The sequence below is a fragment of the Cupressus sempervirens genome, chromosome 4 (assembly GCF_028749045.1).
Source record: "Cupressus sempervirens isolate cs-2001-9-10 chromosome 4, ASM2874904v1, whole genome shotgun sequence".
In the NCBI taxonomy this organism is placed as follows: Eukaryota; Viridiplantae; Streptophyta; class Pinopsida; order Cupressales; family Cupressaceae; genus Cupressus; species Cupressus sempervirens.
Window position 1 is genome coordinate 765,262,213 of NC_143121.1, and position 27,940 is coordinate 765,290,152.

A 27,940-nucleotide genomic window follows, 5' to 3' on the forward strand; every position below is an offset into this window, starting at 1 on the left:
ACCTTCTCATTGGAGGGTTTTTGGGTAACCATATCTGGTGTCAAGTGTTTATGTGAATGCATTTACTTTACATGTTATTTCAATATGTTTATGCATGCATATCTTTAAAGCTAAAAGTTTTATTGGTTAGAGATTAGTACTTTTTATTCACAACCCCCCCCCCCCCCCCTCTTAGAAGTATACATTTCCCATTTGTATTTCCAACAATTGGTATCAAAGCTAAGTTCTCATTAGGAGAAGCCTTATAGTTTGGAGAAAAGATCTTGAGATGGAAGTTTACAAGTTAGGAAAGACCATTGAGAATCAGGAGATTGAGATACATCTCTTAATACAACAACTGGATGATCCAGAGATGCCTTGATAAGTTCACTAAAAAGAAGGAAAGAGATTGCTATAGCAGAGAATGGCACTCAATATAAGGAGATTGACACCACAAAGTTATTTGCAGATGGTAACTCTTGTGAATTTGATGCAGCAATTGCAGATCTCATGGACAAGAATAGAGCACAAGCTGAAGAAATCAAAAATCTCAGGTTGGAGCAAGAATCACAAGCAATATTGTGATCTGAGGTGATTGAACAAAAGAAGAAATCCATTGAAGATAAGACCATGATAGAAAAGGACAAGAGAAACCTAGCAAATAGATTGGAAGAGAAGTCAACTGAGCTTGTCAAGATCTCAAACATGCAGTTGGATACCCTAAGCCAAATGATGAATGCTCATCATGAGTTGAATGTCAAGGACATTGAGATAACTTCATTGAAGTTGCAGAATGAACAACTATAGAATGACCTAAAAAGAGAGAAGGAGTTTGCTAAAAGTTTCAACAAGCCAAATGAAGCCAACCAGTACTTTGAGCAATTACTAAAATCCCCTAGATCTAGTAAAGACACATCAGGATTGGGCTACACAAGCACTAAAGAAGGAGAATCATCCAAAGTTGTCGAAGAAAGAAACAATAAAGGTAAGGACTCCAAACCTACTTGTCATCATTGTGGAAAGAAAGGACACACAACTAATGTTTATAGGAGCAAGAATGTTAGTCAGAATGCCAAGTTAAAGAACATGATTCATTGTCACAAGTGCAAAAAAAAAGTCATCAGACATATGAATGTAGAACAAGGACTATACATGCAACTAAATTTGAAGGAAACTACTACAATTGTCAGAAATATGGACACAAAGCCTTTGAAAGTAGATCCAAGTCCATATTGTCATCAAACAAGGGAAGAAGCTAAAGAAATTCCTATAATTGGGACTACAACACAAGATATAGTTGTCATTATTGTCAAGAGTATGGACACATCCCTGAGAATTGCATAAGAACACATTTCAAAGGCAACTACAACATATGGTTGAGTCAAACTACATGCTTTAGTTGTTTGAAGACTGGTCATATCAGCAAGCACTACCCAACAAGGACAAAGGCACCTAACTCAGAGTTCAACAAGGGAAAAAGAAAGGTAGATGTTGAGCACATTAGAGGAGAGTTGAACAAGACATGGAAGAAGAAAGATGGATGTAACACATCAAATGAAGAGATCACTTCACCCAAAAGGTCAAGTGATCACATCTCATCAAACTAAGAAAAAAGGAGGTATGTGGGACCGATTTTTAAATGCCTCATCATACATCAGTTTCAAGATAAATTTAGTGTTGAAAAATATAAACTAGCATGAATAAAGATGCAAGTCAATAAGGAAAAATCAAGGTTAAACTTTAAGATTTCATCTTACAACTGAGTGTGAAAATTTCTCTTCTGTTGTCGAGTAAAATTCCAGTGTGTGTCGAGTTGTCAACCAAAGCCAATTGAAGTCGAGCTAGTAGTATTTGCCGAGTGAACGTAATTCCTATTGAAGCCGAGTAAGGGTAATTTTAACATTTGTTGAGTGATGGAAAACCAATGGATGTCAAGTGAAGTAGAAAATGCATAGAAGCTAAGCTTATAGCTATACATGCACTATGCATTAAATGCTACATTTTGAAAAAGTATAAGGTAGATTTTCACCCATTTTCCACCATTACGAATATAGAGCAAGAGCAAGAAAAGAAAAGAATTGATTGAAAAGTAGAGATTGAAACTTTTACATGGATTCCAAAAAATATCAACCATCATTTCATCGATTTAAAGATATTCTTCAGTAGTCGAGTTACGCAGTTATGCAGTTGTATATCTATTGAAACCCTAGCTTGCAAAATGGCCTCTAGCTAAGGAACCTTTTGAAGTTCATTTGATTATTAATGAGGTTAAGCAACCAAACTTTAGGGCTATTCCTCAAGTTTCATATAAGAATGACCTTGCAGGTGCATTATCAATCATTCCACCTAAGGTCGTAATGGTTTAGGATGTAAGAAAGTGTTATAACTACAAAGTTAGAAGGATAGGAGATATATAAATTTGACAAGCATATGAAAAATTATGTGAGAATGGAGTGTTGAAAGAAGAATTTCAAATCGCTTAAAGTAAGGGCTTAACTTGTGCCCTAGATTTCTCCACTATCTTCAAAACTACATGGACATGCTTTTCCTTGAGTAGAATCCATGATGGATGCCTATGGTTGGAAGGAGGACCTATTAATTTGTCAAAGAGGATTATGCATAGCATTATAGGTTATCCAACCCTAGAATGGTCTAAGACCCTAAGAAGTGATTCTAAAGAGGTGATTGAGAAAAATACTGGGGCAAAGTGGAATAGAAGAGGAATGACCATTGATACCATCAAGGATCCACTTCTTGAATTTGCAGTGAGGGTCATATCTCAAAAATTCAATCAATCAAGTCAACTGAATAGTGCGCCATGCATAGTAATTGATGTAGGATACAAGATTTTGAGGAAAGATCATACTTATGATCTTGCAGAGCTACAGTTGCAGCAAATCATGGAGAATTTAGGAGCAATAAGGAGATCCAAAAGTGCCCAATGCAAATTTGGTTCAATTTTGATATGTATATTTTTCTATGTTCAAAATGAGTTTCCTTCTTTTGGTAAGGTAGGATGGAAGACAATTAGGTCTGTGGTAGTACAAATAAATGAATACATTGAACAAATGGGAGACAATTTTGAATCTATGATGACTAGTTATTTTGAGGATTTCAAGCAATCCATGAAAGAAAGATTGAGAATTCTAGTTTCCCTAGTGGAAAAGTACTTCAATGACATTTTCTTCTTAGTAGATATTGACTACACTTTTATCCAGGTTGTAGCACCTAGAGTGAGATGGCTAAGGCCATTGGGGTATGAAATCAATATAGATGAAGCATCAATAGCCATAACTACATTACTTGCACAAGAAGTTGACAAATCAAAAAAAATCTTTGGAAATTATGATGTTGTCAAATCCAAGGTTGAAATTGAGTTGAAAACTACCTCAACTCTCAAAAAGAAGGATAAAATGGTTAATAAGCTGAAAGAAAAATTTGGTGAAGGAGCTAAGGGTGATAATGAAGATGATGATGACGATGATGAAGAAGAAGAACAGGGTCAAGAACCTCCTAAGAAGAAGGTGCTAAGGAGGAAAAAGCCAAGGAAGCACAAGAAAAACAAGAGTCAAATAAGAGAAAGGATAAGACACAGCCTCCAGCTCAACCCAAGGGTAAAAAGATTGCAAAACCAAGCCCTACCAAGCCTACTGTAGGGCCCATTTGCCATTGCACCAACAGCCATGACTGTTAGTGAACATGGAACACCACATAATTAACCACCTGTGGGCAGGGGAGCGTGTCGCATCACCCAACAATCTCCCCCTTGACACGCATACCAGGTGCTTACGCGGGTCGGGAAGGCACCGAGGAGATTTGAACCCATGACCAAGCCAAAACCAGGCTCTGATACCAATTGTGGGGCCCATTTTCTATTGCACCAAAAGCCATGACTGTTAGTGAACATGGAACACCACATAATTAACCACCTGTGGGTAGGGGAGCGCGTCGCATCACCCAACACCTACTACTCCAGCCACAAGAGCAACCACAAGGGACACCACTCAAAAGGCTAAGCAAAAAATAAAAGAGAAGAAGAAGGCTACTGAGCAACCAAGTCTAGTGCAAAAGAAAATAAGGAGGAAATATGTTGCACAACCAAAATTTGATGAAGCAAGGACTGAGTCAAATTACACAAGGCAGTTCAGAGTAGTAATTCATGCTCCCAAGTCCAATATTGAAAACATTTGTGATAATATTAGGGATAATGTAGACTTAACTAGTTTGAAAATTGTTGAAATCAATAAATTAACTAGAGAAGTTCAAAATAAGATTGAAGAATTAGTATATGCCATGATGGGAAAATTCAAGAATACTCCACTTGGATTTGACACCACAATGCCAAAGGATTTATATTCAATTGTTCAAAATAAATGGCATTATTGCCTAAACATGGAAAAGGAAATAAGAGAGTCCACATTGGCACAAGTAATGCTAGAATTATCAAAAGGCAAAATAACAAAGGCAAACAAGAAAAATGGAAGCAAGTTTGCACCCAAGTATAGGGCCTTCAACATACTTCAAAACAAGATTGAAGATGTTGTAAAGAAATCAACTCAAATGTGGAAGTTGATATATGGGCTAACTATAGTTAAGGAAGGAGAGGAAGATCCCTTTGAGTGAAGGAACAATGGAGAAGAGGAAGAAAATGACAAAGAAGGAGAAATAGAGAAAGAAAAGGCAGATAGTATAGTGGAGAAGGCACGACAAAAGGGAGCTGAAATGGCAATAGCTGAGGAGCAACAAACATATCAAAGTGTGCAAGACTCACAATTCCCACGATTAGGCCCTCCACATGACACAAACACAACTGTAGAGACAATAAAAGTAAAGGATGTTCCTGATAGCTTAGCTCAGAACATCAATTCACTAACTATAGAGGATCTAAAGAAGATCCTTAACCAATGAAAATTACAAGAAAAATTGTGTGATAATCCAGTATTGGTCAGTGTAGATGATTTACAAAAGGTAGTAGCTGATCTAACTAGGGACAAGGTGAATACACAAGAACCACCTTCTGTCATCTCTACAGCTACTAGTGGACAACCTCAAGAACAAGCATCAAAAGATACATTAGTAAAGGTTGATACCACAGTCAAAGTTGTCATGACTGAACAACAAACTCAAACTGTTGAGGAGCCAACAAAGGAACAAATAGGACAAACAAAGGTATCTATTCCACAAACTCAAGGTGCACCACCAATAATTATAATTTATCAAGGAAGCATAGAAGAAGAGAAGGAAATTCCAAAAGAAAAGGATCAGGAAGCAATTCAAACATTGGTTAATTTACCAACTACTAGTACTCCTAAAAAAGTTCTTCAGGAGTCAAGCACTAATTCAATGCCACTTCAAATTTTAGCACCAAGCTCAAGCTCAACAAAGGTTTCAAGGGTACTCCACTATGGAGACCCAATACTAGATGAGGAAATTGTTATACCAAAGCATGACTATGCAACCATGAACCTTGAATAGATCAATGAGATGCAGGAGGCATTGGAAAGGAAGAAAAACCAAGAAATACTTAGAAAGGAGTATAAACAAAGGAAAGCATTACATGAAATCAAAGACATCTTTCTAGATGCATTCAGCTTGCAAACACATGATGAAACAAAGCCAATATTGGAACAATTTTCAGAAACTGTTGAACTGGTGACAAATGATGACCAGGAAACCAATGAAAAACTCATGGAATGGTCTGAAAAGAAGTTTCAAGGAAAGGTAAATGAGAATATATCCAATGAGATAGCACTTTTACAAGTGGAATTGGCTACAAAGATAGAAAAGTGAAGAAGGTACTTGAGAACATATTCTCACTGTACATTAAATTGTGTGACCCCACACTCTTCATGCAAGAAATGAGCTAGAGGATTTTGAGTCTGGAGAGAAACATGAAAATATCTGGCATGCAGTTACCACAAAATCTAGCTCAAAGTGAGAAGCACTTTCATTCCACGTTTCACACACAAAAGGAACTAGCTATATTGATAGTAGAAGAGGCTAATACAAGAGCCAAGTTAGTTCAAATTCAAGCCTCCTTGACCCTACACATGGAAATCCTACAAAAAGAACTAGCCTATGTTGAGATAGTACTTAAGAAATATCCTAATCTTTCAACACTTGATGGCTTAATTCACCTTGTAGCAAAGATAGCCATCCAAATCAAATCATTAGATGTTGCAATAGACAACTAGGATGCTGCTCTCAAAATTGTCATGGAAGTAAATAAGAACTTTTTAGATAAATACACACTTAGTGTATAAACCCTTTGAAATTAGTGTCAAAAAGGGGGAGATAAATATTAAAGGAGTTAAGCAAGGTAGAGTAAACAACAGGGGAGTTATGCAAGGGGGAGACATGTAAAAGGGGAAGTACAAACTAGATAGAGAGAAGAAAGGAGGAGTAAACATCAGAGGCAAATCTACTCAAAGAGATTTTGGATATAGCAAAGACACATTAACTCAGGGGGAGTTATAAAATTTTGAGGTATATAGTTCTTTACAGAATTTTGAATAATTTTGAAAACTTGTATATATGTTGAACTAGATGTATATTATACTTGAGGAGATTAGATTCATCATGTATAGTTAAGTGTTTTTGCCATTCATGTCAAAGGGGGAGATTGTTGATCTCAAATTGGTTTTGACAATTGAGTGTCAACACACTTAAGAAATTTACTAAGTTCATACTGAACTCAAGTATAAATGTCGAGTAAATAATAAGTGTTGAGTGAATAGACAAAGTCAAGCATCAGTATCAACAAGTTCCAAGTAACACAGAATTGACTTATTTGTTTATAATGGCACAAACAACTATGTAAACTATTTTTAAGCTGACATATGGATAGATCTTGAAGTTTTGAAGATAAGATCAAATCTATTTGGATTTCCTATGAGATCAACATGCAACCAGTGAGAAAAATGGAAGGAATTGAGCAGGAAAATTGGATGAATCTCAATCATAGATTCATACCTAACCCTAAGCCACCAAAGTCTTTTTAAAGAGAGATGAAGCCCCATAATTTAGTATGAGAGAGAGAGCATTAGAGAATGCATGCGAGAAGGTGATGATAGCAGTGAAAGGGGTGAATTGATCAACATAAATTGAAGGTGACTTAGAAGAAGGATATAATTGCAAAATCAGTTATCAAAATAGAGGATCGAGGATACATCAATACCATATCAGATCAAAAAGGAATAAGAAGGATTTGAATTGAGATTTAAAATCAACAATATTAGATTGTAACTGTATCAGATCAAACATTCTACTATACTTTCTAAAAACTATATCAGTAGGATGAAATCCTTTGTATTAAGGTTGACTTAATAGTCATTGTGAAATCCTTTAATAGGGTGACATTCCAAGTGAGTGTTCTAAAGTCCTTTAGCCAAGCACACTTTTAACAGGGTGTTAAAATCCTTTAATAGGGTAGGATCTAACAATCCTTTGTAAGCCTTTAACAAGGTAGGCCTTTCATAGGGCAAATCATGAGAAAGCTCAAATCATGTAACCTTAACAGGTGAACTTTATTGCTATAGTAGTGAAGAATTGTGGGTGTCATCCCCTCTCTAGTTTTACCTTCTTATTGGAGGGTTTCTAAGTAATCATATCTGGTGTCAAGTGTTTATGTGAATGCATTTACTTTACATGTTATTTCAATATGTGTATGCATGCATTGCTTTACAGTTAAAAGTTTTATTGGTTAGAGAATAGTATTTCTAATTCACCCCCCTCTCAGAAGTATACATTTCCCACTTTTATTTCCAATAGTTGACGACATATGTACCTAGAACTATTTTTAAAAAATTCAAAAATATTATATATTTTGTCTATTATAGCTATTTTAAGTTGAACTTTTCATAATTAAACAGTGTTTCTGTTCCCACCATCTTTTCCCTAGTAAATCCATGTTAACCATTACAAATGTTATATATTATTGAAGAGGGCTCTCTCCTCTAGAATAATTCATCATTTTAAAATTTTTTTGGTACTATCTACTAATTTTTATATTTTTTTGAATGTGCATCATCTTCAATATTGAAATACCTACTTGCATTATGATTGATATTATGTCACCTATAAAAAAAATATTGGCATAATTCTAATTACTAGCTCTATCCAGTGGTATTTTTTCTTTTTTTTGAAACCCTAATTTTGATGATGAAATTGGCCTTCTAAGTGTTAAGTTCTTCATAATTGCAAAAACCATGACAGAAAGTGTCACATCAGATGAAACATAAATAGTTTCGGTCGGATGGGATCTAGTCAAATTCTATCTGGCTGGACTGAATCCAGTTGAATCGACACGATCCAAAAGTCCCCTGCACAAGGTCACATGTGCCAGCCTAAAAGTTTTATTTCGTTTAACAATAAAATAAGTTCTTTTATTTTAAAGGTAAAGTTTTTTTTTAAATTGTATATTTTATTCATATTTGCTTTTGTACTATTAAAAAGTTAAGTTTTATTAAATTTTATTGAATTAAATCAATTTTATTGTAAAAATATTTGGAAATTAGATTTTTTAAATTATTTTTGTATTGAAATTGATTTTTTATTTTAAATTTATTAATTAATTTGATTTAAATCAATTATTAGAATTAATTTAGGTGATAAGTGGGAGATAATTTCCACAAGAAGTCAAATTACAATATTGCTATCAAGATTTAACTGTGTGATTTTGAGTCAAAGTCATTGACCCATGTTTCATGACTAGTGATTCAACATGAATCCATCTCTCATGAGAATAAATGGAACACTTAGCACTCATTGGATCTAGGTGATGTTCACAGGGGTGAAGCACTGGGACTTCCTAGGAGGTCACCCATCCTAGTACTACTCCAACCTAAGCACGCTTAACTACGGAGTTTCCTCTATGGTTAAACCCAAAGCTTACAACCCCATTTGCAAAACCTTCACCAAGTGTTGTGCCTTATGAACCATTCATTATAAATCCCCTTAAGATCATCAATTGATAAGTGGGAGATAATTTCCAAAGCAAGTCAAATTATGATATTGCTATCAAGATTGAACTGTGCGATTTTGAGTCAAACTCATTGACCCATGTTTCATGAGTAGTGATTCAATATGAATCCATCTCTCATGAGAATAAATGGAACACTTAGCACTCATTAGATCTAGGTGATTAATTTATCTGTTTTAAAAATTATGAAAACTATTAAAATTATTAAATAGTTAAATTATTTAATATATTTAATAATTTTCTTAATTTAGATTTAGCATTTCATTAATGCAACTAGTTGTCTTAAGATTTTCTAGTGTTACAGACACTCAAATATAATAAGCTTCTAAACTTGAAAGATTTTTTTCTAAATTGTTTATGATCTATTATTATTTATGTAATTGAATTTGGAAGTCTTTTATATGGAGGTGATTTCAAGCTCTCTATTTAGGTTTTTGTGCAATGGGGAATAAAGTGAAAAGAGCAAAAAGATATGATCAAGTAAGAGATGACCAAAAGAAAGGATGGACAAAATATAATATAGAGCCACCAATTGAAGATCTATTGATTGAAGTTGAAGATGATCCTGTTGAAGTTCTAGAAAGTAGTAAGACATTTGAAAAATATGGTTTACGATTGGAAAATTTCTTGGAGATGGACAAAGACTCTTTTTAGAGAAATTGAATCATCTGAACACATGATGCTTGGAAGTACAATTAAGCTATATCTAAAAAATATGTGGGAGGAATTTTTTGAAAATAAATCTCTAATTAGTAAAGCACAATAATTTTTTAGATTATTTAGGAAAAGAGAAATGATTCATGTTCTAGAGTTGCTAGGTGTGAAAAATAAGAAAATCTCTGAAGATAATGTCAAGGCAACAATAATTCAAAATTTGAAAGATGCATTAAATGCTATTGATAACAGAAGTCGAGTAGCTGATTTAAGTGTTGCATGGAGATCATTGATGACTATGATCACAAAAAAGGGACTTGTCATAGAAAAAAACAAGTTCGAGCATTTTCTAAAGTGCTCAATCTATCTAGATGAACTATTCAAAGATACATAAAAAGGAGAAATTTGATTGATGAGAATATTGAATAGAATTGGTTTAATATTTGTTGGCTTCCTTGAAAGGATAGAATTTTTGAAGATGTTAGAAGATAGGTTGTTGAATATTAGACCAACCAGTCACATGTTTCTTCCAATAGAAGAGACTATATAGATCAAAGATGAAGACGGGTATGAAAATAGCACATCCAAAACACTTTGTAGGCACAACACAAAGTGAATTATTTGAAGCTTTTAAAAAATAATTTGTAAATGTGAAAATTTTCCAAAGAATGTTTGAGAGGTTGTGCCCATGTTTTGTACACATAAATAAGGTATGTGAAACTTGTTGTTGTCAAAATCATGTTGAGTTTTGTCTTTATTTGCAATCTTTTAGAAAAGCTATGGAAATAGTTAAGCCAAATGTGATAATTCCTAGAAGCACAACACAATTTGTCAAGTCTTTGTTATATGATAATTCTAAAGAGTCAGATGAATTCAATGTACAATGCATAAAAAATGCATGTACAAATTGTGAAGAGTTGTAGAAATTTCCATATGGAATGGACAATATTGATGTTTCAACACCAATTGTGTGGAATAGATTTGAGTATGAAATATATCAAAAAAAGAATAGAGAAGAATTTTTAAAAATAGCATTGAAGGAGAGTAATTTTCCATATGGTGATTTTATGGATAAATTCAGAAGTATGATTTATCCACACATCCAACATTTTCATGGTGCAAGATGGCAAGTGAAACAATTTTGAGAATCAAAAAATTGTTTCCCGCTAGGATGTATTCTGTCAATTGTAGACTTCTCTGAAAACTATACTTTTTCCCCTCAATCTGAAATTCAAGCTAAATATCATCACTCAGATCAAGCTACAATTTGTGTAAAAGTTTCCTATAGACATGTGCAATTTGAGGTGGATGGTGTAGAAAGTATGAATCCAGATGAACACATTATCATCAAGGAGGTCTATTTTTATCTTAGTGATGATAGGGTTCATGATAGCAGCTATGTAGCTCATTATTTTAGAATGTTCTTTGATGATCTCATGAATCATGGGATAAATGCTTCAAAACATAGGATTTGGTCTAATGGTTGTGCTAGTACATTTATTTGAAAGTTAAACTTTAAAACTTCATGCACATATTTAATTAACTTAGCAATTATGTATATATAGATTTGATTACTCATAAATTTGTTTTAATTTTTTTGTAGGGTAATATAAGTCTGCAAAAGCATTGAATTGGCTTTCAACACACCATGCAAGATGAAATGTTAAGTTTATTTGGAACTTCTTTGAAAGTGGTCATGGAAAAAGGAGAGCATGATGGAGTAGGAGCATGTGTAAAGAGTGCACTTCATCAACATGAACTTTCAAGTATAATATTGTTATGTACTAATCAAATTTGATGTATATGACCATCTGCTAGATAATCCTTTTATATTTTGTTAAAATTCATATAATTATCTTTCTTATATAGGTGCAAAGATAGACAAAGCAAATAAAGTTGTTGAATGGTGCAAATCTCATTTTTCTCCTCATGATACAAAATCTAATAAATTCTTTTTGGGGAAGTGGAATGTAATCTTTCCATTTTTCTTTGATATGATTACTTTTATATTTTGATTAATGACATAGAAACTTGCCAATTTAATGTGATACAGATAGTGATCGATCAAATCCTTACAATTGTCAACCAATTGTTGGAATTATAAGATTGCATCAACTTATGACTATCGAACAACATAAACCTCCAGTAATTCAAGAGAAGAATCATGTTTTTATGATGTCTATATTCAAAACAATGCAATGGATCAATGCAAGAATATTGTGAATGGGTATACGTCTCTAAATGGATGTGGAAACACATAATCAGAAGTGTCCCTTATGAAGAAGATGACAATGACATAGACATTCATAATCTTGTGTATTCAATTGATTATGAACATGTTTCTAATTTAGATGTTCCAGGTGAGTTTCTACAAACATGTTTCATTTTTATATTTAATTCTTTTCATATTTATTTATTTACAGTTTCCATTATTTTTGTGCATTTGTAGGTGACATCTTTGTTATGTATGTAGATCCTCAAAATGTGGAAGGTGTAGATTATTATTTACTTAGATACACACAAGTGAAAATCAAGTTGATTGTACCAACTACAAATGATGATAACCAGTCATATCCAACTGGTTCAATTGTTATAGAAGGTATAGATGATCCCCTTATGAGATCTATGCAAGTAATTAGAGAGTGAGAGATTAATTGTAAAAAAATATTTATTTTCTATATTATTAAGAATACTCAATGAAGTAAATCTTATTTTGTAGGCACCTATTATCAGTAAACAAAAATTGACCATAATGGTGTTCAATTTATTGAATACATGCATGGTCAGAAAGTTTTGTATTACAACCACTTGGTTTTAGCCACAAAGATTCAGTTTGACATTGTGCCAAAAAAAGGACTTGGCAAACCAAAGTGGAGGTAACATATAGAGGAGCATGAAAAGTTTTTGTAGATTATTAAAGATACAGAGCATCCCAACCATATGTATCAGCAACTTTCTTATTGATAGATAGGTTTAATGATTCATAAAAATATTTCAAATTTATATATACATAAATTATTTTTTATTTACATTGTTTAAGTGTTTTTTCAATATTTATACATGTTTTTGTTTTTACATTGGTTTAATTTTCTAAATAAAAATAATGTAATTATTTTTATTTACATTTACATAAACTAGTGTCGGCCTTTAAGGGTTTATTTTTGTTTACAAAACTTGTCATGTAAATAATATTTGATTTTTTTTCAATTTTAACATTCAAATCCAATCAGATAATTCACACTTCAAATGGGAGGGAGGAAATATTTTCTAACTTTCTATTTTCAAATTTTGGAAGAAGAATTTGTGACATGGGCAAAAAAGATAAAAGAGCAAGTAAATATGCACGAAGAAAAACTCATGAACAAGAAGATGAAAATCATCAAAAAAATTTAGCAAGATACTATAGGAGACAAGTTACACATGTGCAATCTTTTTTCCAATGCATATTTAACATATAGTGTATAATTGTATTCTAGACTTTTTGCACATATAGTTAGGATTAGGGTTTATCCAATTACGAATATAGTAAATATTAACTTAGGGTTACTATTAACTTAATATTAAGGGTTTATTGAATTATGAATGAATATTTAGGATTAGGTAAAAATTAAAGAGTTGAATATTTAGGATTGGGGTTTATTACATTATGATTTTTAAATTATGAATATTTAGAATTAGGGTTCATTTTAATTATGGTCTTTTAAGTTATGAATTTATTTAGGACATAGTACAATCTATTGCAAGTACAATCTCTCTCTAGATTTCTAGGTTTAGTCAAACTTTATATCTTTTATTTTTAATTTTAGAGACAAATCCCCTTACAAACTTGCTTGATTTTATTTGTTATAGATCATGCACCTAAAGTAGTAGATGATGAATAGTTGAACATGAGGAAATTGAAGATGAAGCAATGGATATCGAAGAAGGATCATTCGAAGGTTAGATAAAATTGTATTTAATAGTGCACTTGTTATGTATATACACATATGTCCCCTAAAAAGAAGTTGTATCTTGAGTTTTTATTTTAATTTTTCTTGTAGCCCAAGGTCAAACAAAAAATGAGAATGTTAATCTAGCTCAAATATTGAAGAGAAAAATTAATCGTAGAAACATAGATCATTTAATTGAAATGGACGTGGAAAAATTGAGAGAATATGTTATTCAACCTACACGTACTACAAACAAGAAATTGAATAAAAACTCTAAAGAAATAATTGCACAAATTTGGGAATCTTGATAAAGTGGAGAAACTCAAATATTATCAATTTCACTTCTTAAAGATGAATTGAAAGAGTCATTAAAACTATTGGGTATAGATAAAAGTATAAAAAAGAGGAAGATTGCTAAACTACAAAAATATATTGTTGAAAGTGTTAAGGAAGGGTTACATTTTGTTGGGGAAAAAACTAGATCTACAAATAAATTTGTTATATGAAAAGTGATACTAGCATCTATTTTAAATAAGAAATTATGGCAAAAAAGGCAAATCTCTTCACTATCATCTCATATTGGGTATAGTTGAAAGATGATATTACATTATTTCAAACAGGAGAAACAATTTAGATGATAGCAAATTAGAAGGATATTGGGCACTAATGTATAGAGTTCATCGATCTAATAGGATTGTGGAAATGGTTAAGAACTTAGTCATTCAATTTTGGATTGATAATACTCATCCTTCACCAAATAGAAGAGATATCATCAAGCAAAGGATTGGGTCTAAGAAGTATCTTCAACACACAAACCATTGGTTGGATTTCACGTAACATGAATTGTATCTCTCATTTTGTAATTCAAATCCCAACACAAAGATTGGAAAAACAATGTTTGGAAGATTGAAACCCTATTTTGTGAAGATAAATAGATCTTTTGAAAAACAAGTTTGTTGTCGATATCATCTTAAATTTGATTTGTACTATCAAGGGTTTCAAAAGATGATAGAAGAAAGTGGTAGTTCCCAAAATTATTTTCATAAACGATCGAGCCAATTCATAACATCAATCTTATGTGACAAACCAAATAATCGTGCAATAGGTGAAATAGATTGCATAAGAGGAACTTGTGAAACATGTGGTAACCTAACTATATTTCCTTTAAGATATGAAGATACTGATATTATGAGGATGGTAAAATGTAAGAGATATAAGTACATAAAGTCGAAAACAAAAGTTGGAAAATAATCAACAAGGTTGGAATATGTAGAGGATGGCATACCTGCAAGAGAATTTATGTCAATGTTTTTAAATTGATTCGACCATACATACATCATTTTTTTTGCTAAGTGGCAAGCAGAATAGTTTTAAACACTAAGAGAAACTTTCCCACTTGGAACAATTTAATCTATTGTTGATTTTGTAGAGAATTACTCTTTCACTTCTCAAAAACAATTTCAAGTAGAATAGTACTATACAAAACATATTACTATTATGATTCAAGTGTCTTATCGACATGCACAAATTGATTTGGATGGTGTGGAAAGCATAGATCAATCGTGAGTCATTAAAAAAGAGTATCACTTTTACATTAGTGATGACAAAGAACATGACACACATTTTGTGGAACATTATTTTAAGGCATTTTTTGAATATTTGAAAAAAAAAGGCATAAAAATGGAAAAACATTTTGTATGGTCAAATGGATGTGTAGCACAATTTGAATCAGCTAGAGTATTTTATACATTATGTAGATATCATCAATACCTTACCATACCACACATTTGGAGTTTTTTTTGAAATTGGACATGGAAAGGGTGAGCATGATGGTGTAGGAGATTGTATCAAACATGCTTTAAGAAAGAATCAAATGGACTATAGAGGATATCACATTAGTAACAATTGTGATGTGGTTGAGTGGTGCAAAACACATTTTATGATGCCAACAAATACATATAACACGTCATCACAAGTGGATCAAGTCATACCATTCAGAGTGTTTTGGGAGGTATCAGGTATAAATTAATTTGAATATTATAATTGAATCAAATTTATATTTAATATGTTAGGTGATAACTAAATTATGCCCACACACATTTAAAACTCATTTTTTATATGTATGTATGGACCTTACATTCAGGTGTCAATAAAAGATCAATGCATGCCTACAAGAGGGTAGAGAAGACACGATCTTTGCATCTAGTTATGAGTACAAATAGTAATGTGTGGTCACTGTACATAAGAGAGTACTCATGTTTTTGTCTTGATTGCATTGATGAAAACTATGATGGTTGCATTAATCAAGAATGTGGATATGTGGGTGAATGGACTTTAGTGCCAATAGATGTTATCAATACAAATGAGTTTGAGGATGAAAACTATGATGTTATTCCATTGATTTCTAGTGATTATGACCATATTTTAGGATTGATCAGATTTGGTATGTATGTATATGTACAAGTGTATTTGTTTCATAATTTTGGTTAATTTATTTAATATATATACTTGTGTACATGACACATGAAATTTATATACATTTACTTTGTGTAGGCAATATTTTTGCAGTCATGGTAGAATCAAAAAATGTAGGTGTTAGCTATTATTTATTGCATTAAATGAACAAAGAGAGAAGCTAACAAAGTCTGAAATAAGTGATGGAATTATGTTTCCCACGGGTTAGTATATAGTTGAATCATGTATGTACATCTATGTTTTTTATGAATTCAAATTTATTGACTTATTTGATTGATGTATATATATGGATATATGTATGTATATTCACTAATTAATTAATCTATGTGATATTTTTTTAAATGTGTATGCAGGTTCTATTGTTGTATAGGGAACATATATGAAGCAAATTAAACTACTTAAGAATGGGATTCATTCCATTGATTATCAACCTAACAATAAGGTATATAAATATAGTAACCATGTTATTGACATTGGTCTAACTCTTCATCTAGTCAAAGGACCTGGAATATGTAAGTGGAGGCTTGACATTGATGATCACAAGAGAATATTAAATGTTATCCAACAACAAGTTGGCCCACTTGATACGAGCTAGAAACAACTTATAATTTGAAATAACTTGAACATTTTGGAATTTGGTTGAACTATTTGAAATTTGAAATTTGGTTGAAGTTGATCATTTTCAATTTTAAATTTGGTTGAACTAATTATATATTACTTTTGCTCATTCATTTAACTTTTCAAGTTTAAACTCTAATTTGTAACTAATTATAGAAATCAGGAACTTATATGCAACTAATTAGGACATGTGCCTTGAGGGGAAGAAATCGGAACACTTGTCTTAAGGCGGCAAAATTAGGACTTGTGTCTTAAGGGGATGAAATTAGTACTTGTAACTAATTATATGTTACTTTTACTCTTTTATTTAACTTCTCAAGTTTAAATTGTGATTTTTAACTAATTATAGAAATTAGGAGCTTATATGAAACTAATTAGGACATGTGCCTTTAGGTACCTGTTTGTTTTAACTGCAAAATATCTTGATCAAAGATGGTTTCCTTTCCATCTACTATTCTACCAAAGTAGTGTAATCCAACTCTTGGCCATGGTACTTGTCCTCATTTAGAAGAAAATTCATGATATCTTTACAATATTTGAACACTTATCAATTCTCTATATTATCAAGGATAGATGGCCTACTCTACATCTCAATTGTAGATATACCAGCAAATGACATTTCATCAGGCTTGATTTCCACATTAGCCAACAAATATACCATCTTATCATTGCTTGTTACCATCCAAGATATTCCAAAAGCATCAAACACTTCTATTTGATCCCAAAAAACATTTATATACTATTTTAGCCTCTTATTCTTGGAAGCATATGTCTCCTTAATTTGAGACACAATCAGCTTTGAGTCACCGATAACATGCAGTTTCTTAATTCCATTACTAGCTGCCACTTGTAATCCCTATAAAAGTAACTCATACTCTGCAATATTATTAGTGCATATAAAATTCAGAGTAAATGAATATCTAAAAGTATTTTTATTTGGAGATATGAAAACAACTCCAACTCCTAACCCATCTTTAGAATTTTTCCCATCAAAATACATGGTCCAAAGACTTCGGGAATCTACACAATTTGTTACTTCTTGTGTAGTCAATGGGATTGGTTTCTCAATTTCCTGGATAATGAGTTCATCTCTGAAAGTATTAACCTTAGTATCAAGGAAATATGTAGCATCCTTATCAATGTTTTCCTCAAGCATATGAGTGACTTTTGGTTCTTGGTCAACTTTGATGGCCTTATCTACTATGTGAAATATAGAATATTATAAGTCACATTGTAGGCTACCTCTCATTGATGCACTTCATTTTCTAGAGAGCAATATTTTGTATTGTGGAGGAATACCAACTACTAGGACAATCATAGTTACCTCAACATCAGGGTAAGCAACTAAGTTAAAAGGCAAGGCATTGATTGTATCTATGACAAGTACTTCTCTTGCATCCATGGCCCTACATCTACCCTACTTTGTATCCACTTTCAGACCTAAGGCTTCCATAATTTTAAAAGGCATGATAGTATTAGAAGCCCCTGAATCTATCATACAATTTTTTAAGGTCTTCCCATTTATGATTAGACTCAAAAAGAATGGGACAATATTTTCAATGTAGGTTGCAGAGGAGTTATCTAAATAGGTCTAAGGTATTTGGGACATGACTCCAATCTCTTCCTTTTCTTTTATTAAAAATGGTATTTTATGCACTACTGATGATTCTTTCTAACCAACATTACTGCTTCCTATGCCACTTAACCAAGAAAGGGCCATATTCTTGTGTTCTTCTATTTTAAACATCCAAAATAAGGGAACTTTGACAATAATTTGAGAAAGCATAGAAATCATAGCAATTGGATCATATATAAAATATTTGGGAAGATTACCTCTAACTGTTTTCTCTTGAACATCAAGTTCCTTCACTTGCTTGATGACATTAGGGCTAGAATTTTTCTCTTGTACATTAGCCTTGACCATTTCAACTTCTTGAAAATGCACCTTTTTCTTTGGTTTCCATTTCTTGCTTTTATTGTCCTTGATTTTTACAACTACTAGATTTTCTTTCTTATTCTCATCATCCACTTTATGAGTAGTATACTTGATGAAAATACTAGATGGTTTACCAGCAATGTTGTTCATTGTCTTATTCTGAAGATTATAGGTATTGTGCACTTGAGCTATCACCTTAGTAGTGATTTTTTCAATATCCTCATTTGATGGTTTTCTCAAGTTCATAGGTTATACATTAGATATCATGTTGCACATATTGTCTTGTTCTTGATCTTCATTATTTGATAACACTTGTTGATGGTGCAACTAATATACATTTCTCTGATTTACAACATCACTTTCAAAATATTCTATTCCAAATTCCTCTCTATTGTCACATAGATTTATCATATTGCATCCCACATCCTCATGGTTCTCTTCTTCCTCTCCCTCAATTTGTGCTTGTTGATTTGCTAAAAATGATTGAGCAACTGCATAATAGCTAGTCAGGTGAATGAGGAGACTAGCACATAATACACCAAGGCATCTATTCCACCATGTTTATAGAATTCCTTTGCAGTGGATTTGGTGTACCCTTATCTTTATTTTCTTGAGAATTATTGGGGATGGGTTTTCCATCTTTCCATTGTGTAGTATAGGGATAATTTTGCATCCTAGGCTACCTATAATAGCTATTAAACTGAGGTTTATCACCAATACTTTTCTTATTGTCTTGCTTTGCTGATGGATTCAAATTCTTTAGCAAATTTAAAACTTGATCCATTGTATCCTCTTTAGGATTCTTACCTACAATAGGCTTTTCACCTTCTTTCTTATTTCTTGGATTAAACAATTTTGGGTTATCCCTTCTTCCCAACTTACTAGAGGCTCTTCTATTATTCTCAATATTTACAACCAACTTATAATCATCTCTCAATGTTCTAGGATCCTTTTGCCTTAGAGTATATGTCATCATACTATCAAAGTAATTAAAGTAAATTGTGAGGCATACATCTTTACCAAGTCTCATTACTTGGAACAACTTATACATCCCTTTCTGAAATATCACATTAAAATCAAATGTAGACTCATTTGGGCTCTTTTTTATGACTCATTCAACATAAAACCAACATTTATTTTGTCACCATATTGCTATTTGAAACCATTCTCAAGTCATTCCATGAGGCTACATTTTCATCAAACAACCTCCTAAACCAGTCCCTAGCATCCTCAATCAATGAGTATAAAAATAACTCCATTACTACATCCTCATGCTCTACCTCATAGTCATTGAGAATATCTATACATTTTCTTAGGTGCTCTTCACTAGTCACAACATTATTGCCTAAAAATTTAGTAACCATGTCCCTCAGATCATTAGAAATGGGATGTGGAAACCTAGGAATGCCTAAAAAAGAATTTGTTTATATTTCTCCATATAGATGGGTCTTCTTTGGAATCCTACAACATTTGAAGTACTTTCTCTTGTAGCTTGGTTTTGGATAGGGACTTGAGTCTATTGGACTTGTTGAGTCACAAGTATCTAACTACTTGTAGTAGAGGATGAGGCAGGGACTGACTGTGATATGTTTTGGCTAGTCAATAGAGGTCCACAAGTAGGAATAGATGGGATAACTTGTGAGGATTGGTTTGGCCAAGATGTTAAGGCATAATTAGATTTGATAAACTATATTTTCCTTTTAGTCTAAGTAGGTTGGGCATCATTCTCAACCTTCTCAAGCTTTTTGGCTAAATCTTCTCTCTTTTATGGCCTTTTCTAAATCTAAGTCTAGTTTAGACATTAAAAGGCTTGTGAATTTACTAGGAAGAACCTAGTACTCATTTATTTGTACCCTTACAACCTTTTGTTTTCCTTTATCAAGATCTTTCATAGTTAAATCTATAACCTTAAGTTTAATAGGCTTATAAGTTGGACTTGTGAGATAATAGGCCCCTCCTCTTTAGGAAGGAGCTCCTACTCTTGGACTTTGGATCTTAAAACTTCAACATCTCCAAATACATCTAAGTGTAGTTCAAAAGATTTATCTTCTAGCCTTTTTTTTTGCTCTTGTAAGGAAGCCATTCTCCTAAGCAAGTTATCTCTCTCAATGAGAGTATTTATGGTAATTTGTTCCTTCTCCTTCCCAAATGTATGTGTTTGGCCTCTTCTTTTTCAACCCCTTTCCTAAGAACTTCTAGTTCTAAAAATAATTCTTCAGGGTCTATAGAAGTGGCTTCTAAATCCACTAGTTCATCCAAATCTATGAGATTTCTTTCCTCATATGGACCTTGTCTAGGACTGAATCTAGCATCCATATTACCCCTATATCCCCACCTATGGCTCATTTTTTTCACCACATCTAGTCTACAAGGAATGTCCCCTACAAAAGACACATTCTTATCATGATAAACCCTTTCTTCTTGCAATGGAGTGGTGAATGTCTCTCCCAACAATATAGTTTCAAATTCAAAACTTGAGGAAGATGACTCTCTTTCTACCACAAGTTGGTATTATGAATGGGCTGACACACTAGCCCTAGGCTTCCAAGTAGGATTAGAATCTAGTTTCTTTTTAGCTTGGTTCTTCCTACCCCCAGGAGGAAATTCTATGTATAATGGTATTTATAGGTTGGCCTTTGTAAAATCTTGTATATTTTTCTTCTTATCTGCCTTTGGTTAGAATTATTTGAAATATATAGCACTAGCTAAAAAACCCTTAGACTAAGCTGCCACCCTATGAAGGGAAAGTATTTTAAAATGGCTTTAGAGACTAGAAAATATCACGACAATAACTTTCAAAAATAGATCTGACATAGAGGGCCAATCAGAAAACTTTTAACATTGCACACTGGGTGATACAAATCTACCTTGCAAACAATTACTAGGTTTCTCTAAACCCAATACCAGGATGCAAGAGACAAAAAAAATCCTAAGGATAAGATAGATCCCATATTCAATAGGATTAATCTCAGCTCTAGACCAACTTCAACAAAGTACAAAAGGCTCTCTACACTTTAGGCTCTACAGGGCCAAGACGGGTGCACCTTAGGGATTTGGATATGACTAGTTTCCTTCTATGATTTTCTTCTTCTTTAAAATCTATCCCCTATAGCAGATAATGGTCAATATTCTTCTTGGATTTGTAGTAAACTCCTTAATTATAGTATCTAGCTATAACTCAAAGGAAAGCTATCACAAATAAGTAATGACCAGCAATTTTAGTTCTTCATTACAGAAATGGAAAATTGATTTTGTTTGATATACGTATTGTGCAATCACATGAACCTACAAACTTGCAACTAAATTAATTGATCAGTTCCTTATTCATTTTTATATAAAGTCAAACCAACAACCCTCAACCTATTTAATTAACTTGCAATTAAATTTCTTAGCAGTTAACCTAAATTTCATTTTTATGATATCCCTCCCATATATCTAGAAACCCTGTCAATTCTTGAAAGCACTTAACTCTTTGAATTAAAAGAAATCAATAAAAGATATACAACTCATCCAAGTTGCATTAAAATGAAAGAACTTTTTTCATTTCAATCCCAAGATTATAGATATATAAAAATGGAGACAAAACTCAAAGACACAGATTTGTATTAAATTTCCTTGAAAATAATACATTACTGATATAAGCTCAAAGTATAACTCAAAAATTGACAAACTCAATTATTCAATGTTCACTATATTCTTAGATTTGCAAAAGATTTGATACACCATACAATTGACAAAAACTGGACTAATTGTGGATAAAATAAACACTAAAAATTCTACAGAATTCAGACCCTCACTCCACATCCTAGAAATCCTTATATAGAAGGATTACAACAAGCTTCAGATGGGAGAACACATGTCAAAACCCTAATGGAAAAAAGAATGGCAAGATATGTCTGAAAAGTTACAATTAAAACATTCTCTGTGTTTAAACCAAAATAGGAAGGTAGTTGCAAAATCAGCAGATGACAATTTATTGTTGGATTCTTCATTTTAATTCCTTTTGTCTTTTACTGCCTTCAGTGCGTAAATCTTCAACTACTTCCTGTTGGAAAGGCCTTAATCTCTCCAACTGCCTCCCAAACATATATCTCCCTTTTTGTAGGCCATTTAGTTGCCTTGACTTCATCTAATTCATTTGTCTCCTATTCTAAAGCACCTACACAAAAATGTGCCTCTATGCACTTTAGGCCCTAGGTATTCTCTGTATACCATGAATAACTGCCACATGAATCTAATGATGGCTAGTCTAGGAGGGATATATTTGGGCAATATATGGGGAGGTTGAGGGCAACCATAGAATTTCATGAGGAAAAAATATTGGGAACAAGAATATGTCCCCCCAATTATGCTCTAACCTTTTACTCTCAAGTATAAGGGTTGCTCTTAACATACTTTTCAATATCTTAGGAGCTCTAAAGTAACTAGGGTCTAACATCTTCATGATAATAGAACTAAAATTATTGAAAAAGGAAACAGAGTCAGAGTAGTGATAAGAACTATCCCATACCTATGTCCACTCTGTGCTAGCCCAATTTTATCTTTCATCTTTTCTAGTATATACTCCATGGTATGAGTCTTGTACATCTCTAGCCACAATGTACTCTGGCCCATAGACCATATTAGATCCATCTTTGCCTACCACTTTGTGGACACCATATATTGTCTTCACAAAATAGTTTTTGAATTTTTCTAGGGGCATCTTTTTTTCTATTTTCTTAGGGTAATCTCCCACCTTCTTGAGGTCCATTGGGATGCATTTCAGCATAGATTTCCTTGTATAATCTTTGATGTTCCTTTCAAAAAAAAATTGAAGGTCAATTAAATCTATTGGTTTTCTCATTGTACCCTCCAATCCAAAGGCTTCAATGAAAGAAGCATGGTCTAATGTACATAGAATTGTGCCATTATGTCTATGGAATGATTTGGTATTTGGATTGTATGATTTTATCAAAGCCTTTACCAAATCAACATCTACCAATACTTCTAGAAAAATGAGCTTTGCCAAATTCTTTTCCCATGGGTTGCAAATAGGAATTTTATCTTTCTTGTTGTGATATAAATAACTAAAAAAATTCATAACCATTAACACCAAGGCAAATAGCATCCTTGCAAAAAGAAAAAGGATCTTAGAAATCATGGTCATTTGTAGACATAGCATTTGAAGATTCAAGGAACAACTTGATCCATTCATCTACAAATTGGTTTGGTTTCCTCGGCCTCTTTTGTCCTTTTGAAGTAGAAGTCTTTCTAACTTTCATAAATGTTGCTTGAATCTCTTCAACCTCCTTATTAGACATCTTGACTTTAGATTAAAAATCAGAAAAACTCTACAATTAGCGCTAAAAATTGTGACTCCTTCATACTAAAAACTCTACAATTTTTGGAAACCCTTTCTTTCTGTAAGAAGTGATCTATTTCTATATGAGAATGTATTTATGTGGTACATACTTCATCAACCATCTTATTGCATTAATTTTTGCATGCACAAGCCTTAAACTCATTTTTTCTTGTCACCTCAATGGAGTGTTGACATAACCCTCTAGCTCATAATTTTGTGTACTTTACTCAAACTTCATTGGTCAAGAACATATGTCATTATTTCAGCTCAGAAGAAAGACAAAAAGTGCTTTCATGTCTTATTTTAGGGTTTATTATCTCACAATCACTTGGAATTCAAACCCTTATTGCATTCTCGTAAGCCTAGAAAATGGCCTTTACAATGCTACGATATACCATTTCTTGTGTTTTAAGATTGGCACATCAGCTGTGATATCTTCTCCTCAGCTATGATCCTACGCTCGACATTTTATAGACCTCTTTGTAGGATCACCAACATGTATCTTAGCTCATATGATTTTACGATCATAATATTGCATAACATCGAATCTATCTCTTGCTTTATGATCTTTCAACTGCAATTAACTTAGCCACTTTGTAACTTCATGCCCTTGCACATAAACCCTTACAATTTGGCATAGCATCAGGCTTAAACTTTTCTTATCTTATGATCTCTTGATCGCAAGCAACTAACTCTCTTTGTAACTTTGAAAGTTACCTCTTAATCGCTACCTTTACATTTACGATCTTACACCTAGCATTGCTTCATAGCTTCAAAAAGCTCATGATTTTCCCTCGTGATCTTACAATCTACTACTCTTCATAGCTTCAGAAGATATCAATTTCCACGAGTCTCAAATTCTTATGCTCATGTGTCTAGCCCTACTTTGCATCATTGTATCACTTAACATTTCCTACTTTATGATCTTACAATCGCTTCCTTATCGTAACCTAAAAAGTTTCTTTAGGAAAAATTATGATCTCATAATCCACCATCCTCCTTTTGTGCCTTTATGATCCCATGATTACTAGCCTATCGTAACATCAAAACACTTGCTATTTACCATAAGATATTTCTGATGAGACGATAAAAAGATGATCGTAAGGTTGAAACCTTCATAACAAACACTCGTGATACTACGATCATATGGTATTCATATGATCAGGAGATTCAACACTTTACCCTTATGATCCTCCACTAGCCTACACCTCATAACATCAGGAGAGGGAAAACTTAAGATTATGACTAGATGCTTGAAAACCCCGATTGTAACATCATATCTCTTGATGGAAAACATGAAAATGACATACTATCTCCCACTTGAACACAAAACCTAGGGTAAAGTTTATATTTGATTGCTGATTTAAGGAAATTCTACATGACAGTGTAAAAACATAATTCCTAGAATATGAGACTATCCTAGTAGGGTGAGATTTTTCAAACTAGGCTAGGGAAAAAATTGACTAGGTTAGGGTTATTTTTTGGTAAATTGATAACAAATAAAGAAGAAACCCTAACAATACAACATACTTCAAAGTATTTTCACAATAAATTTCTAAATTTTGGCACAACAAAAAACAAGGGTTATCATGTCTTAAGGGGATGAAATTAGGACTTGTGTCTTAAGGGGATGGAATTAGGACTCATAGCTTAAGGGGATGAAATTAGGACTTGTAACTAATTATATATTATTACTTTTACTCTTTCATTTAACTTGTCAAGTTTAAATTGTGATTTGTAACTAATTATAGAAATTAGCAACTTATATGCATTATTAGGAATTAGGAATTATGTAACTCTATCTCTAATTGTAATCATAACCCTAAACCTAATCCTATTAGGAATTATACAACTAATTAGGAAATTAATCATATCTAAATATCACTTGTATAGAACAAAATTAACCATATATGTATATATCAATTTCATAGACCATTATAATAGAACATTATCCAACATAATCTAACATGTAAAAGAAAATAATCCAACATAATATTTAAACATAATCTAACATAATCCAACATAATAGAACATAATCCAACATAATCTAACATATAAAAGAAATTTCTAGAGAATGTATATATGTAAGTCATCATCAAACATGTATATAAACTTGAACATAAACACATGTGTCGAACATCATTCTCAAGTCCACAATATATGTATCAATCATCAATGAAATAACAAAAACATGTATAATATGGATGAAAGTGTAGATCAAATAATCTCTCTGCATCAAAGTCTAGATCAAATTATATATATATATATATATATATATATATATATCGTCAGGTGCAAGACTATCATCATGACGTCTCCTCAAAGCGTGGTCTGAAGACTAACTATCAAGATGCTCACTAGGATGTGTTGACCCCTATATATATTCAAGAGAAAGTGATATCAATGTACATAATTTCATATTAAATTAAATCTCTTTTAAATTTACAAATTGCATGCAATTTATATATTACATTCAAAACTCGCATGTGTCTAATTCAAAACATGTAAAACTCACCTTTCCACTACTGACATCATCAAATGAATCTCAATGATGTACATGATTTGGCATCAAAGATGGAGTAAAAAGAGTCCCCCTATAATACATACATACATGTGCAAAAAATCAAATTAAACAATGTATAATTACAAAGGTGTGATATGTATACATGCGTAGATTGTTAGTTGAACAAACAATTGAAATTTTAACATGAACAAAAAAACTATAGATTTACCTATGTAGATGATGGAATATGATAATACTCAAACTGTTTAGCATCAATCCTATCCACCAATATATCCAAATTTTGTTGGGCCTCATCTAGCTCCATCTTTGCATCTACGCTAGCATGACTGGTGACTAACACACATCTTGATAACGACAAGCCAAGTGGACTAACTAGATGATATGGCATAGAAGTAGAATCATCATGTGTCAACAAGTCCATCCATCTTGTGGTTGACAAGATGAAGTCAACATTATCAAGGCCCATATATGAACTATAACCTTGCCCTACACTAGCTGAAGGGTATGTACTAGTATGTATATGTCCCTTTGCAAAAAAAGAGTGGTCAGTAGGTGGATCATGATGTGTACTACCACCATGACCACTACCTGATCAATGAGAGGAATGTGGTTGAGGACCATGGTCATGATGTCAAACATCTAATATGAGTATGCCAAGATGCTCTGATATGAATATAATAGATCTAGAGCAAGACTAGTCATAGTATATACAGTGAGAGCCTCTAAGCTAGTCAGTGAAGGATGCCTACTGCAGTGTACAAGTCTCCTAAAGATGAAGCATTAGATGATGACCTGGAACATCGATGAGACATCAAATACTATCCAACCTCATCACTTGAAATAGATCTGATAAGTATAGCAATATCTCCAACTCACTGAATCACCCCATGCAACTGGGTACTATGCATGGCCTCATTAGCTGATGGACCTAATATAGGGGAAATAGTAGATGCCCTACCTCCCACAATCAACCTGTGTCCTGAGTGGATGACCCGGTTGCCTATCAACTAGTATACCACTCCATTGTCCTAAATATGATGGTAAATTAGTGTGCTTCACCACCCTATCTAAGTGGACCTCAGCATAAAGTTGTCATGCAAAAATAGAGTGGAATTTGGTCATTATTTGGATAATGACCATGAGCAGCAAGGAAGCATGGGTATATAAGTGCAACCATCTATGGATATGTACACTTAAGGGGAGAATATCCCTTCACATACTGTAGTGGAACATAATGTGGGAAACACTCCCTCTCTAGTGTCTCTTTAGGAACTAAGCCCTATACCTATTGAAATGAAAGACCTGAAGAGACCTCTCATCTCATACTGTCAAGGAAAATTAGGAAAATTTGTATAGTATGTGAAAAATATGGAGCAGCACCATGAATCTCATCTCTAATATATGTGAGGCTATGTAAGATGCTTTGACATGTACTACTATACATGCTAGAGCATGTGCCACTAGCCAAGGATTCATGAAGTCTCTAAATCTCTGGGTTAGTGCA